This window comes from Copidosoma floridanum, unplaced genomic scaffold, assembly GCF_036245765.1.
Source record: "Copidosoma floridanum isolate Cflo_tuat_1 unplaced genomic scaffold, Cflo_Japanese_pri ptg000002l, whole genome shotgun sequence".
Lineage (NCBI taxonomy): Eukaryota > Metazoa > Arthropoda > Insecta > Hymenoptera > Encyrtidae > Copidosoma > Copidosoma floridanum.
In genome coordinates this window covers 3,491,181-3,509,071 of record NW_028321879.1, presented here as the reverse complement: position 1 = coordinate 3,509,071, position 17,891 = coordinate 3,491,181, and the positions used below count along the sequence as shown (strand labels likewise).

Here is a 17,891-nt window from a genome sequence, read left to right as displayed (position 1 = left end):
AAAATTAGGTTTTTTTTATCTATATCGAAGTTCAAATTATTTTTTATCACATCCCAAACTTGATCATTCCGTTGACGAATTCGACGATTATTATCAAAAATATTAATTTTTTTTACTATACTAAGTAATTTTTCTTCTGTTACTTTCATGATGAATTAACAAAAAAAATATAAGTTAGCATTTGCATCTATCATTACAGTATATAATACTTTGGTTTATGAAATGTACCAACAATACTGGATGTAGAAATGTGTCAGCAACAAATTTATACAATGGAAGACTAAATTTTCCAAATAATCCAACATTAGTTTAAAACAACGTAAGACAATAAAAGGAAGAAAAACGTACGTTTGATATATAATAACCATGATTGTAAAACCGCTATTTATTGTGCGCTACTTCTGCGCAGCCTTAAATTTATGTGTGCTACCTGATTTCAATAATATGGGAGGATATTGCTTGAAGCGGCCACCACTGGCACATGTCTTAGACTTTTCCATGAGCTTTTGTATGGTGGTATCAGCATATTTCTTCAACGACTTGCACACATCAACTATACCACTCATTCTTCAATTACACTGTTAACCGTTCTGTAAGAGCATTGCATGTATAAGAACACGTGACTTATAAAATCTTTGTAAACGTCTGAATGGCTCACAAAATGACACTTCAGTTAGGAATATTCCGATAACTAAATCAAGAAATTAAAAAAAAAAATTACGAAGCAGCCAAATCTGTTGTAAAATACTGTAGCATAGTATTGATAACTCCTAATAACACAAATAAGTCGTGAACGTATTAATTATAGCCTTATGAAACTGCTTTGGCGTGGGGCTAGATGCAGTGCCATTAAAAGATACAAATTCTATTTGGTTTTAAAGAGGCCTAAGGGTACAAAAATACATATAAATTTTTTTTTTTTGCTTACATGCGTATAAACGTATTGACGAAATACTGTGTAGCCTGGCGGCCTTTGCTGGCCTTGAAATTGCATAGAGGTACCGGTGGTATTAAATCACAATGTTTATTGGTTTTAAGGGTGAATAAGCTAATAACAAAGTTTTAGTGCCTAGCGGTCCTGCACGTGCAATTCTTCCTTAAGTGGGGCTAATTTCTCGTGGAGCTAACTTCAGCTACGTATCAGGGCCTCTTTTTTGTAAACTTGTATGTATGAAAATTAGCATGGTTGCGTGTAAAAATTTTAGCTGTGGATTAAAACATTATTATTATTATTATTATTATTATTATTATTATTATTTGACCTTTTTGCGATTTATTTCTATTATTAGAAGTTATTAACACTAGTCTATGATATTTTTCAACATATTGGGCTGTTTTAGAAGTAAATTCAATTTCCAAGTGTCGTTTCGGAAAATTTCCAAATTTAAGTGTCGTCGCACCAAAACATAAAATATTGTAAAAAAGTAATTTTATCCAAAAATAGAATATTTTCTTTTCATTGTAAATTTCTGACACCAACATCACAACATAGCATCAGGATCGATGCTATTTGACTCGATAAACGGAACAAAAGAGCGAAACCAATTTTCAAGTTTCATCCATCGATGTGATGTGGAATATATGCACTTAGGAAATCCCTCAAATCATGTAAAATATAAAGCTGTTCACAACGTCAATAAAAACAATTACCTAGACACAAAATTTACACGACAAAATGCTGATTTAAGTTAAGCTGAAACTGACACAGTTACAAAAAAACATACGTACCCACACTGTAAATAATAATGGCTCAATCAAAGAATGTACCTAATTTTTGAATGCTACATACTAAAGCTTCGTAATCGAATTTAATAAAAGTTCTTATGCTGTTAACGGCCATTTACTAATACAGATAGAATATTGAAAAATATTATATTACGAGAACGTCACTTATATGTGTATAACAAAATAAAACGAAAAATTCAGAAACAAGCGCAAGCAGTGCAAGCATCTGCACGTGGTGACAAGTGACAGCGCAAAGATTATGGGTCAGTACACATGAGAGCGTTATTCAGATGCATCTGGACAAGCTTGGACAAAAAGATTAATTTGGGCGTAAAACATCTCGATACATGTAACCTCGCAATTTTCTTATTTAGCCGCCCCTACTTTCTCTCGTTATATATATTTCTTCGAAAAAGTACCTCTGTGGCACTATCTTGTGTTTGTGTGTGCGTGCGTGCATGTTTGTGTACAAAGTTGCACTTGCCAGGAATCGAATCGTGGTCTGCCGCGTTCCAACCCACAACTTAGCCAGCTGAGCCACGCTCGGCTACATATATAAACACCGGTGGTAGAAGAGAGAAGCAAGCAAAGAAATAAGGCCATACAGTCGCACCAGTGTAAGCGCAGGTTAAATACACGTTTACGAGAGCCTAAACAGACGGTAGTAGTCCGCTCGTTGAATCATGTCGAATGCTCGGTAAAAGACAGAGCCAACTCAGAAAATTTTTTTATTTATTGCAACAATTGTTTATACAATAACAGAAGACTGTTCGTAAAACAAAAAAATCAAATTCATTTCTAGTTGTAAAATGAAACAGTTATTAAATAATCGTAAAGAATCCTTAATTTATACGTAACTATAATTCTGACAGTGTTCTTTAGCCACAATACTACACAAACGCTTAAAACACTAACAATTACTAAAATAAACAATTTAATAGCACAAATATTTAAACCTTCAAAGTCACAATAAGATAGAAAAATTAAATGACTGATTCGACATACTGTATATGATTATGAACTTGTTTGAAACTTTTTTTAGAAAACTATTTTTTCACCAATTTTCCTAGGAGTAGCTTTTTTTAAGCTGTTTCTACATTTAGTTATAATTATTTTATAAAAGGACTCATTTGCTGTAACTGTGCAAGCTTTTCCGAGGCACTACAAGATTACCTAGCAAAGTAATTTTTTCACGATAAACATTATTAGGATTAATGCTAAGGTAATTTTGTACAGCCATCAGCATATTCGATAATATAGAAGAACTTCAAGATTTACACATAACGTTTTTTAAAGGGCATTACTTTGCAAAAACTTGTTTAAAGTACTCAGAAGACGAAGGTCAACTAAATCATCCATTCTTACTTAAAAAACAATCATAGATTTGAAGCTACAGTAATTTTTCTCGGACGTCAGCTAAGGTGAATGTCCCAATGGCTGAACGTGCCCAGTGGCTGAACACAAGGAAATATTTTATTAATCCTACTGTTATTATTGATTACTTATTGGCCAACTAAAATTTAATATGTTTCTAACAGAATAAAGTAAGCGCGTAAAACATTTCGAGCGAGCAAAACGAATAATTATACCTCCAAATAATACTGGTATTAAAATTGTTTATAACTCGCTTGAATTGCACAGGCTATCTTAAGCCGTCTGCTAACAAAAGTACAGTACTTGGTAAGACTGTCAGATTATTACTATAAGGATCTTGTGTTGATACGAGATACTGCTGAAATCTACGTGAGTTTTGCACTTACTAAAAAATAATATCCAACCAAGTATTTTTACTTTTTTATTAAAATTATACGCGTCTACCTTTTAGTACATGTAAACTAACAGTGGACCAGTTTATGAACGACTACGTTCAGTCATTGGTATAGGACTCTGTTGTCAAGTGCCCAAAAGATGAACGTGATTTTTTAACTTTAGTCAACGTGTTTTTTTGAAGAAAAGTGCACAAATGGTGCTGAAACAGTGTTCAAAGTCTTAAAATTACTTGCTGCAAATATTTACTACATAATTTTTTATTGTATTCTGGTCTTGAAATTCATAAGCTGAAAATAAAGTAAGTTGTACATAATGTTTAAACACTCTTTTTTTTGTCACCAGATACATACTTGCAAAAAACTATTTAATTTAACAGGTTGATTTCCAGAATGAGCACTGGCAAGATACAAAAAACAAGAAAAGTAAAGAGTACTAAACAGTACAGTGAAGAAGATGTATACAAGGCTATTGCTGAAACTGAAAAAGGAACATCTGCATCAAAAGCAGCTGCAATGTTTGGAATACCAAAAAGTACCTTGCATACAAAAATGAATTTCTCAACACCAGTCTCAGCAGAATTAGGTCGAAGTACTTATTTATCCTGTGATAAAGAGAAAATGTTGGTTAAATGGATAATTTATTGTGGTGAAAGAGGATTTCCCATAACAAAATCGGTTCTACTCCACTGTGTACAAAATTTGGTAAAAAATACTAAACGCGAAACTCTTTTCAAAAACTACAAGCCTGGAAGACATTGGTACGAAAGTTTTTGTCGCAGACATCCAGAAATAACAACTCGAGTAGCACAAAATTTAAGCACTAGCCGTGTTTCTGCAACAGAAGAAGTATTGAGGCAGTGGTTTTCAAATGTACATAAGTATCTGGAAAAAAAGGACTTCTTCAAATTGATCCCTCAAGAATATTTAATCTCGATGAAAGTGCCTTTTTTTTAGTGCCAAAGGCTGATTGCGTGCTTGCTCGAAGAGGATCTTAATCTGTGTACAAGGTCACAGATGGGGACGAAAAAGAGAGCTTAACTGTCTTGTTCACAGTGAACGCAAGTGGAACCATGCTTCCCCCTTTCATTCTTTTCTGGTATGAAAGAATGCCAGCCTACATCACAAATGAAGGGCCGGATCGAAGAATGGGATGTGCGCGTGAACTCTCGTGTACTAGCCCCTAAAGTATGCAACCAGATACACTTCCTCACTGATGCCGATTTTTCAACTTTGCAATAAAAAAAAATACATAAAACGCCTAATCTCAGAATACTTTCAGCGAGAAAGTTTCTTCTATGTAAAAAAAGAATACATTCCCGCAAGCAGATTAATGTTTTTTTTTTTCAATCAAAAGTTATGGCGAGTTGAAAGAAGCTCGATCGAGTTTACACTATACGCTGCACTACTAGCTATATATAGATGCAGAGCAGACGCCGCGCAATGGTATATAGATAATATCCTTTTTAGAGTGTGTTAATATTTTGCAGTAACGTCTTTTTCTTGCTAATCATTGTTACGATTTAACGTATAATAAATTACCGTAAACGTATAATACAGTAGCAGAAAGTATTCGATAGTGTGAAAAAATATACATTGTTCAGTACATCGTAAACAGCTTTTGTAGGTATTAATCTATATGTACTTACTTCGTATGTATTAAAAAATATCAATATCCTAACCTAAGTGTACGATAGGTATGGCTGGACTTGAATCAAAAAAAGGACGGAAGTGGTTAAGAAATGAACACCGTTGGCAATCAAATGTTGCAAAGGCTGCTCGTATCAGTGTAAATAATATTTTCACGTAACTAACGAATTTTAGTATGATTTAAAAAATCTCTGCTTCTGTTTTTTTCGTGATGTTATTCATTTAGTTACTTCGTGATACATACATACTTTTCCATCTCTGTTAATGTTTATTAGCATTTCTTTGAATAAATAGTTAAAAAAATTTTTAATAACATTATATGATGAAATAAGGCAAAGCGTACACATCATCGTCTCAAAACGACAAGACAAGCTCCTAAAAAGACAGTAAAAAAAAAACAAATAAAATAAAAACGTAACAGTGAATAACATGGTTTCGTAAATATTATAATAATGCATTCAATATTTCTTCTCGTCGTGTAAATGTTGAATAAAACTTATTTCTATTCTGTTTCAATTATCTTTGTTACTTTTTTGTAAATTCTTATTTACTTATAAGTTCACTATTACCAAATACATCTTTCAAGCATACTAAACAACAGAAATTTATAAATATATTGATTACATTTAGTATCAATGCATGTATAGTGCGTTTGGTATCTTATTAAATTATGGTAATTAATAATAACGTTATACTTGTCTTATTAATTTATAATATAACATAATACTTATTCACATAAACAAAAGAAGTTGTCGCTACCCAATACATTATAATAATAATTTTTGTTATATTTATCAATTTCATTATTATTGCCACTAATGTAATTTCTATTATTATTATACAGCCAGATGGAATAACTACGTACCGACAGAATTAGACGTACAACACTGCGCGGCGTCTGCTCTGCATCTATATATAGCTAGTAGTGCAGCGTATAGTGTAAACTCGATCGAGCTTCTTTCAACTCGCCATAACTTTTGATTTAAAAAAAAAAACAATAATCTGCTTGCGGGAATGTATTCGTTTTTTACATAGAAGAAACTTTCTCGCTGAAAGTATTCTGAGATTTGGCGTTTTATGTATTTTTTTTTTAATGCAAAGTTGAAAAATCGGCATCAGTGAGGAAGTGTATCTGGTTGCATACTTTAGGGGCTAGTACACGAGAGTTCACGCGCACATCCCATTCTTCGATCCGGCCCTTCAAATTCTCTGCCTCCTACATGGGTAGCTGGCTCAACTGAAAGGGGTTGGATGACTTCCGATTCATTTTACAAGTACATCACTAAGCACTTTTATCAGTGGCTCGTCAAAAATAATATTGAGTTTCCTGTCATCTTATACGTTGATAGGCATGTGTCTCACACATCTTTAGAGCTTTCTAAATTTTGCAGTGAAAATAAAATTGAATTGATTGCCCTTTACCCAAATGCGACACACATTTTACAGCCACTTGATGTGGCTGTATTTCATCCCATGAAAGTTAAGTGGAAAAAGTCTGTTGACAAGTGGTGGCTAAATAATCCGAATAACAAATTAAAAAAAGAAAATTTTGCCCCTATTTTGCTAAATGCAGTGGAATCTATGGAAAATTTAGATACAACCATAAGCAATGGGTTTAAAGCTTGTGGTCTGTCACCTTTCTCAGCTGATGCTGTTAATTTTAATGTATTAAACAAGAATAAAAAGCACTCTACTCCAAATGATGAAAACGTAATAGACAATAATGAAGAAGACTGTCGATGGATCCGACATCAGTGTAGAAGTTGAAAACAAAATATACTTCAACCATGTAGAGTCCTTTTTATCATCAGAAACTTTAAAAGATTTTCATCGAGCTTATTCTGAAAAGACTAATGTTTCAGACATAAAAATCGAGGGATTGTACCAATATTGGCTTAGTATTAACGACAGTACTGTTCATTATTTTAGTACTTTAAATATAGTTTCATAATATATTATGAATTTATTCAATATCACTATTTTTTCAAACTTTTTTACTTTTTTCATCCAAATATATGCAGGTAAAGACATTCATTCAAATAAAAAAACCAGTAGTTTTAATGGTGAAACCTCTCCTGAGCTAGCTGACTTCGAATCATCAAGAGTTGATCAAGAAAGTAATGCTTACAATTTTGATATTATCATAGCTGAATCAGATGATGTAACTATAAAAAATCCTCTACCAATAAATGTCACGCAAAGTAATGAGACACCTGCTCTAAGTTCAATAATACAAATGGTTTCTGCTGATAAAACACTTTATCCATTGAAAAATTTAACAGATGGTGAGAAAAATTATTTTCAAGAATTTAAAAAAAAAATTAAGATATTTGTACTTAAATTTTTACTCACTCTTGAACTTTTTTCAGTCAATGCAAAAGCCACAGTTATAATAAATAAATCAAATGCTTGTGAAGTTAATAATCAAATATTGATTCCATCAAATCTAGCTGAGAAATGCGTATACACTAAGACTGAAGAGACGTTAGGATGTTGTTAGTATTTTTTAACATGACTTAAATTATAAATGTATGTACAATACTTGTGTGATGACGTTGCAAATTGTTTTCCAGTTAATAATCCAGTTTCATCAAATCTACAAGAAAATGCTTCAGAAAATCCAAATACTTTAGAAAATCCAAATGCTTCAGGATACCCAAACGATTTATGTAAGAAAAATTTCGAACATATTAAAGAAACTGTAAATATGGAGTCTAGTACAAGTAGTAGCGTAGAATCACCAAGTCTTATGAAAACATGTAAGCTTCACATCAATTGCATTAATTTATTATTTATTCTGAACTGATTATATTTACCTTTGTGTATTTGTTTAGCTGTCCTGAAAGAAAAGGGTAACTTGCAAGACCAAGTTCCTCTCTCAGTAAAGAAAGCTCTTGTTTGGCCACCAGAACTTGTTTTCAATAAAAAAAGAAAACAGTCCTGTCTCATATTATCGTCAGAAGAGTGGCAGAAAAATCAAATAAATATAGTCAACAGTAAATTAGAAAAGGCTCAGGCAGTAGAAAATAGAAAATTATTAAGAGCAAAGCAAAAAGAAATAAAAAATTAGGAATTAAAAGCAAAGAGATTAAGAATTGATCAGAAGAAAAAAAATAGATGAAGAAATTAAGAAGTTAAGGCAAGAAAAAAATAAATTCAAAGATATAAAAGTTGAACCAACCACTTAAAAGTTACACCATATTCCTTCATTTTATTCTACTTGACTGTGGTTTTTTTTTTTTTTTTTTTTGAAGTGAATGTCTTTAATTTTTCGTTTATTTCAATAAATAGAAATTAGTTCTCTAAATATCGTTGTACTTCTAATATTGTACTATGTACGACTTATTAGTGTACTTAGGTTTCTTAAACAGGATTAGGAAAAATCATTTATTCACTTAAAATCATCGTATTTAAATAAAAGTTATCGCTATGTTCAATTATTGGTACAGGTAAAACTGAACGCTGGGACACCGCACGTTTACCTTGTTCATCGATTGGGACAATTATGACTTACTTAAGTAACTATTAATCGCTTTATTTTTCATACAATATAGGTAAATAAATTTTTAAGTATCAAATGCAACTACGATAATTATAAAAATTCAAAATATACTTGTCAAAAAAAATTAGTATATTTCTTTTTCGATTTCCCAAATCTTAAGGCCCTTACGCGTTCAGCCATTGGGACATTTACCTTAATTCGGTGACGAAGAAAGGACCGCAAAAAATGTTTATAATTTTTTTTGTAACGTGTTCTTTTTTGTAAACTTTGCCTCTGCCTTAAAGACACTTAAATGTAAAATTTAAACGATTTTTATGGAAAGAAAACTTTTAGTTTCGGAACTACAGTAATTTTTCTCAGTCATTAACTTATTTGGCTACGTAGAAAGGGTGTTAGATTGGTTAACGACTCTTTTTATTCAATTTTTTTTATTTGACACTTAGCCCATGTATTAAAGACATTCCGATAAACTATTACATCGATTTTCATAAAAAAAACACCTTTCATTTCAAAAATACAGTAATTTTTTTCGGATGTAAGCTGATTCAGTGACTCATACGTGCCACTTAAATTGTTAATAACTTTTTTTTGGCAAGTGTTCTTTTCTTCAAACTTTGCCTATGCGTTTAAAACACTGAGGTAAAGTGAAATAGGGTATAGTGGGACAACGCAGAAATTGCAGGGTATTGTGGGACAGGAGGAGAAAATCATAACTGGTAAATTCATTTGTCAAAAAATATCCTTAAAAAAATTTCCTAATATTCCTTCATCTCTTAGCTAAATAAGTCTCCCAAAATTGATTGTGGTAAACGTTCAAGAGAGAATGAAAAAAGTATTTTATCAAGCTGTCCAAACACTCCTTTGATGCATACGTCTTAATCGAGGCATTTCGCCCATTTTAGATGTGACACTAAAGTTGACTATCAAGATGATATACCGAAAATAAAATTTTTTTCGTACGTTCAAACTATTTATACGTAATAATATGACACTAAAGAACAAGTTTTGTTATTAAGCTGTCCAAACACTCCTTTGATGCATACGTCTTAATCGAGGCATTTCGCCCATTTTAGATGTGACACTAAAGTTGACTATCAAGATGATATACCGAAAATAAAATTTTTTTCGTACGTTCAAACTATTTATACGTAATAATATGACACTAAAGAACAAGTTTTATTATGTAGGTCTTGAAAATAATTACTTCGTCATAAAATACAGCCTGTCCTACTACACCCTTATTTTCTGCAAACACCACGTAGAAGTGGGACGAGGCTTATCATTGCTGTCCCACTACTGCATCCTTTTTTTTAAAAACTAAGAAGTAGTGGGACAAGTACTTGACAAGATCAAATTCTATATTTAACGACTGTGATTTCATGCTTTTTACCATAGTAATCGTGCGAGTGTCATCAGTCTAATCTTTAATAGTAAAATTAAACTCAAATATATTTGTAGGATTAGTAGTAAAGTAAATGAGAGCATTGTTACCTGGTAAATAGACATAATCTGATACCTAACCTTTATGCAATCTGTGTTAAACCATCCTACCCAATGTAAAAAAATTAACTTTGCAGGAAATGATGTATAATTTCAATAATTAATTTTCATCATACTAATATTAAAAAAAAAAAAAAACTGAACTAAATCAATACCTCTAAAAATTGTCAACAAAAAAATACAGGTATTAGTTTACTCACATTATATTTTCAATTGGTATTTCATCCTTTAAAACTTCCTTCTTATCTCCACAAAAAAACCAAATAATTATCCTTTAAAAAATATATTTTCTGTAACCAATCTTAATTTTAAGATCAAGAAGGAAGCAGCTGAGGAAAACTGACCCGTGGCGGTTGTTAATAATTTGATACATTACTTGAATAAAAGAGAAAACATTAAAAAAGCAGTAGGTTTTAGTTGATAAACAAGAAAAAGAAGAAATAAAAACTCTAAAGAGTACGAAAAAAATTTAAACAAGAAGTTTCAAGAGAGTAAAAAACTGTTACGAACGAAAAAAGAAAATAACTTGAAAATTGAAAATTAGAAAAAACATTTTAAATAAGAAAACCGAAATGCGAATAATGACTCAATATCACAGGAAATAAAAAATGTTTATCTAAACTTGAAGACAATGAAAAAGCATTAAGTACGTGTGAAGTTCATTTATTGCAGAGCAAAAAAAAAAAAGAAAAAAAAGTTTTAAGACCTTAGAAACTAATATTTATTTTAAACTTGTGTTCACTATTATCATTTTCGTAGTTTGTATTATTAATAAATATATTATTTAGTTTATGTTGTATTTGCCAATATTTTTTCCTTTATTATTAACGGACATAGTAAGTAGGGATTTTGTGATATCGTTAAAAAAAAATATATATATAAGACAAATCCCTATTAATCTATTATTTTTAATATTAAGATACTCTCAAAAGTGATAATTCACCTCTTATAATTAAAAAATTGTGTTCTCATACATGCAAATAACATGTCATATACTGTCCCACTACTACCACATACAGTGTCCTACTACTGCCGTAATCCTCAAAGACTATGTCCCACTACTGCAGATTTCACGACTTATTTTAAAAATTATTTAATTAAACGGATAATGATAAGCACAGTCAATAAATATTGTTTCCTTCAGTAAAGACCTATATTTTCAATTTGAAAAAAAATTTAGGTGAATTAGCATTGGTGAAACTTCAAAAATAAGGAATAGATCTTTTTTGCTTAAAAAAGTGTCCCACTATACCCCATTTTACCTTGAACTACTAGAAACTAAAAAAAGCACCCCTATTTTCAAAGCTGCAGTAATTAATCGTGGACGTCAGCCGATTGGGTGACTTATAAGTGCCGCTTAAATTGTTAAAATTTTTTTTTGAAATGTGTTTTTTTTTTTAAACATTGCCTATGCGTTTAAGACACTAAGATAAACCATTGTACTGATTTTTATGAAAAGAACGCTCTTACTCTCAAAGCTATAGTAATTTTTCTCAGTCATCAGCTTATTTGACTACGTAGGAAGGGTGCTTGATTTGTTAATAACTTTTTTTTGTAACGTGTTCTTTTCTATAACTTTGCCTGTGGGTTGAACACATTGAGGTTAACAATAAAAACTATTTTTATAAAAAAAAACATTCTTCGTTCCGAAGCTACAGTAATTTTTCTCAGTCATCAGCTTATTTGGCTACGGAGGAAGAGTGCTTAAATTGTTACTAACTTTTTTTTGTCAAGTGTTCTTGTTTTAAAACTTTGCCTATGCGTTTAAAACACTAAGAAGAACATTTGTAACGATTTTTAAGAAGAAGTAGACGCTACAGTAATTCTTCTTGGACGTCAGCCGATTTGGTGACGTAGGAAGGGTGTTTGATTTGTTAATAACTTTTTATTGGCAAGTGTTATTTTACTTAAACATTGCCGATGTATTCAAGACACCAACATAAATTATTTAAATTATTTTTTATAAACACTCTTATTTTTTTAACTAAAATAATTTTTTTTAGTCATCAGCTGATTTGGCGAGGCAGGAAGGGTGCTTGATTTGTTTAACCTTTTGTTGGAATAGTATTTTTTCTTTAAAACTGTTCTGTAATTTAGTGTATATATTTAGTAGTAGAAAGAGCAAAGAACTCAAGAAAATATTTTTGTTTAAATTACTGCTTTAGACCGCAATATGCACTGTTAAAGTGGCACTATCTAATGTAAGAACTCGTATTAGAAGCATTTCTTTTTTCAAATAACTATATATAAGGTTACGTTTGTGCTTTTTCTGTATGTATACTTGTTATATACTCTGTTTTTATGGACCTGTGAACTGTGAATTGGTTTATTAGGGTGATTCTTGATGCTTGGTATTCGGATTGAGAACCTCTGTAAATCGTGAAACGGTGGCTCTAAATAAGCGGCTAGCTTCAGACTCATAATTTTTCTGGTGAATTTATAAAGATACATATAATTTAAAACTACCACAATTTTTTCATCAAGTAATTTATATAACAAATATATGAATTTTCATATTCCATAAATAGGGACATATTCCACGAATAGGGACATTTACTATAACGCAGAAAAAATATAAACAAAAGTTAACTCACATTATATCAAAAAATGACAAAAAAATCGCTCGTTAGCCCTAATTTAGTTATAACTTTTTCTAAATTATAATTAAACAGTCGCACAACTCGTGAATCGTTGATTAATTTATAATAAATAGGAATAGATTTATTGAATCAATGCAGAAGAAATGTAAACAAAGCTTTGTTTATAATAAAGCGTTTAAAATGACAAAATAATTCACTTTGTAGCGCTGTCTTTATAACTATTATAAAAATATTGATTAAGCAGTCCCACTACTCTTAAATTATAGATTTCTTCTTGATAAATATAAATAAGTGCGTTTTATCAACGCAGAAAAAATGTAAACAAATATTTGACTAAAATGACGAAAAAGTTTCTTTTTGCGTTCTAAACGCTCTATAATTTTTTCTAAATAGTGATTGACAGATTTAACATGTATTGTAGGTGTTGTATGATTATTGAAACAAACTTCTATATTGGCTACGAATACTGTTAAATTGATGAGTCTAAACCAGCTGGGTTTGGCATGTTGGTTTATTACGTAATTCGTTTGGTTTTATATTTAATTTTTTGCTTCACGGTAAAATGTAAATATGTTTGAGAACTGTTTATTGCTGCTCATCGTGCATCAGTAGATTCTGTTTGAAATAGTGCCTAGCATATATGAGGTAAATAACTTGAAATTTATTTGTTCGAAGGTATTGAAAATAAACTAGTTATTGGGAAAATGTTTTTTTTTTCTCTTGCCTAAACATAGTGACTCGAAGATGTACGAATATAAAAAAAATATCGATAAAAATTTCAGTTATTCTATTTAGATCAACTGTACTGATAATTTTTTAATCTGTTGTTACTGTTATGACAAAATAACAACAAAAAATGGTGAAACATCAAAAGATCTCTCACGCAAAAATAGTCAGTGCTGTATTGCAGTACTAAAAAAACATTGATCTTCACAAATTTCTTCCTTTGCGAAAGAGAGCTAAGCTAGTAGTACATGGTTTGAAATTTGCAAAATTATTTTACCGGATTTTAAAGAGAGTACAATAGGCTTATACCAAGAAAGATGCTACGCAAACTTTGAATATAATTATTAAAAAATCAAAACTCATTTGGCTCTCCAAATACAAGTTCAATCGCGGAGGAAACCAAAATTGCTAAGGTAAATGAAAATATTGATAATAATGCTAAAAGTTTGCTCGATGAATTCAAAATGATGAGCCCCATTGAACCTTATAATGATAACAGAAATATGATCAACCAACATAATCAATGCGATTCAAGTCAGAAATCAAATTTTTTTACAATACAGCAAGTGCGAGTAACTTTCTCTACGGAAGGGCAATATGCTGATGATAATTTGCATAACTTTTTCCTTGTTGGATGCAAAGCGGATGATGCTACTGCCTCAGAAAAATTTCTTGTGCAACAAAAAAATAGTGATTTTTTAGTTACAAAAGCAAGTTTTGGCACTGATACCCCCGCAAGAGATTACTGATCCCCTGTAGATAACGGAAAAAATTTAATAAATTCAAATAACAGTACCTGGACTAAGAACCAGTCTCTTATTGTTCCTGCCCAATTTTGGGAAGAGTTTTTTCCAGAAAACATAAAAAATAATGATGAAAAACATAGTAGTGTGATTAATGAATACAATAAGAGATTGAAAAAAGGTTGGACTATTAAATTTAATGATATCTTCAAAATATTATATCCCATTTGCGTTTTGTCTTTTATCGATCATAAATTTTACACCGATAAAGTGAAAAATAATAAATTTTTTGTACGCCATTGCCAAATGCAACCATTCCTCGTGTACAAAATATAAATTTACTGTACAACATCGAGTTAAAAAACCATTTCAAGACGAAGTAGTAAGGATTTTCACGGAAAAAGAAATCAACCATAGTGCGGGAGAAACTCACCGAAGATTTATAACCGGTGCAAAGCAGTGTGCTTTGTCTGACTCTATGATGCAAAACTTTGCAGCAGTTCAGAAATAGTTAATGATTAAAAAAGTCAACGATGCAGTATTAAAGAAAGGCAATTAGAATGATGCGCCAAGTATTACGGTATTACAGAAAATAAAAAGTGATAGCCATGCTGCGAATGATCTGGATAAAAATTACTACATTTTCTTGGAAAGACTTGAAAAGCAGTTCCGCTTGCAGTATGGAGACAGAGTACAAGGTTACATACAATTCCAAGCAGTAAACCTACTAATGATATTTTATTAACAGAAGCTCAACTGTCGGACGTTACATCGCTTAAAACAATTTTTCTTCATTTAGATGTGACCGGCGGTGTTGCTGCAGTACCCAATAATTTGGTATCAGATACAGTTAATTTTTATTATTGTTTATATTCATATATAAAGGGGACAAGATTCATAGTCCATTAGAAGTTGCAGAGGCATATATATGTCCCTTCAAACAGAAACTGCCATCACCTTTTTTTGCGATTTTTTTACGACCCCTTTCAAAACATGACTTCAAAAAAAATTACAAAAATTGAAACTGACTTTGGCTTAGCTCTCTTAAAGGCTTGTAGTACAGCTTTCAACCGTTTAGATCTATACGACTACATTAATCGTATATTTAAAGAAGTGGAAAGTAAAAATCTTCAAACGATACTCTTACGATTATCCACATCTGCTCCTCTCACTTGATCAACACAGTTAAAAAAAAATTAAGGTATGCTTTTCAAATAAAAATCAAATGGATGAACGGTTATGTGCAACAACTCTAGGAGGATATCGAAATGAATAATATAATCAGCAAAATTTTAATCGATGGTAAAACAGAACCCTACAACGAAGACAGTGACGATGATGAAGACAATGATCCCATGTCAGTCTTGAAGTCATTAGAGGAAATGAATGAGGATGGTTTAGAAAAAATTGATAATTTACAAAAGTAAGGAAAAATGTAGTTCGTTACATTATCAAAAGTTCAAAGAAATTGAAAGACAAGTGATAGATGGTGGTAAAACAACTGATATGGAAAATGAATTCTATTCGTATTCGTTTGTAAGTTATGTAACAGAATATCTTGTTGTTTATGTTTCGTTGTGGTCGGCAGTTAGTATATCCAGGTTTGGTATAACTAGGGATAGTAACGCTGTGGCTGAAAATGGATGTAAAATTTTTAAACATCAAATTTTAAACAAACAAGAAAATATTCCGATTCCCTGATTAATACAAAAAAATGAGACAATCCCACAAGGTAAAATAAAAGAAAGAAATTATGATCTCACGACGACAAGATAGAAACAAAACAATAAAATGTTCTCAGAAGATAGTACAAAAGAAGATGAAAAAGTACCTTATAAAAAACAAAAATTACTGTAAAACAAAAATAAAAAGTGTCGAAGAAAAGTGGAAAGAGTAAAAAGAGAGGACCAAATCGCTATTTCAAGCAGTCTAAATTTATTAATATCGAAACCGAAAGAGACTGTTCATGCTGAAGTATTAAGTGATTTGGAAGTAAAAGAAACAATTAAAAATAACAAGATGCCAGACGAAGAAAATGATGTAGTATTACTAACACAAAACGAAACATTAAATTTAGCAGAGGAAAAAGAGACCAAATAAAATATTTATCATAAGTTAACAGATAGTAGTGTTTTACTTTTGAGTTCTTCAACATATCCAAAAAAAATTCCGTGCATTAACAAAATGTGAATGGTTTTTTAATTGACCCAGTCTGTTTTAAAACTTTGATGCCCTTCTGTTCTGAAAGTAAGTACCGATAGGATAATGTCATAAACAGTTTTTTTAGTTTGTTACCGGATCTTGGCGACAAAGTAGACTTATCAATAACATGCTTTGATTCCTTATTTTATGAAAAAATATGTTTACATGGACAAATAAGCGATGGATGTAGAAAATAGAGCAAGCGTCAAGGTCTAATGAAAAAAGATCTTTGGGTTATTCCTATTAACAATAATAACCACTAAACTTTACTCATAGTAATATGCAGTCTACGCATTTTTGTGTATTTTGATTCCGTGCATAGTACACCAAAATTACAAGTAATTCAAAGTATGCAAATTTTTGTAGAAAGTATATTAAAAAAACACATTGGCTAGAATAAATGGATGTGTTATGCTCCAAGAGATATTCCTTTTGCTAAAAAACCTTTCCGGTAATTTTAGCGGAAACTGTGGAGTACACGTCTGCGCATGGGCATTCACAATAGCAACTAACTCAAACTTTAAATTCACTGAGGAAGATAAGGATGCAGCACGTCGAAACATAGCTCAAATACTATTTAATGCTGTAATCAATCCAAAAAAGAGTGAAACACAGCATAAGCTAATGAACTCTGTCTTATGTGATATTAACCAAGAAAATAATCAGGAAAATAATTTTGTGAGTTTGTTAGAACAGTAAATGATAATATTAATATGTCAATTTGTGGCAAAAATTTACAACAGACCACAAAAAAGCATGCGTGTGATAAAGTTTTGAATATAGGTATAAAAAATGAGCCACCACTTGACTTTTAATCAACGCAAGAATTTTTTTCTGCTTTACGTTTGTTATAGCCCAAAAGCAACGTGAAAGAAAGCCAAAGACTAACAAACCATGTGTAAAAGTTAAGCCCTCAAAAATAAAGATACGAATAATTCACTGATTTTCTGCCTTTTGATAAAGTATTATAGATAAAGTATTGTAAAAAGTGCAAAAAGAAATCTATAATTTAGGAGTTAAAGGACTATTCAATAATTATTTTAATAATATAGAGACATTAGTGGTAAAAAAGGAACTTTTTCGTCATTTTTTATGCTTAATTATAAACAAATCTTTGTTTATGTTTTTTCTGCGTTGTTAAAACACACCTATTTCTATTTATTATAAATAAATCTACGATTTAGGAGCTGTAGGACTACTGAATCATTATTGTAATAATAGTTGTAGAGAAATTAGTGCAAAAGCGAACTTTTTCGTCATTTTTGACGATTCGTTATAAACGAACGTTTGTTTATATTTTTTCTGCGTTAATTTAATAGTCCTATTTCTATTGATTATCAATAAATCTACGATTCACGAGTTGTGAGACTGTTCAATCATTATTTGAAAAAAAGTTATAACTAAATTAAGGCTTAAGAGCGACTTTTTTTGTCATCTTTTACGCTTTACTATAAACGAATCTTTGTTAAAATTTTTT

At 30.9% G+C, this 17,891-nt stretch overlaps 1 protein-coding gene and 1 pseudogene across 1 annotated transcript in view; both read left to right on the top strand.

The window, feature by feature from the left end:
* Window positions 1-17,891, top strand: part of RpS6 (ribosomal protein S6) — an 83,104-nt gene that overhangs the window by 32,021 nt on the left and 33,192 nt on the right. The gene's annotated exons all lie outside the window — the stretch shown is intronic.
* On the top strand, window positions 3,885-6,908 carry LOC149375960 (uncharacterized; annotated as a pseudogene).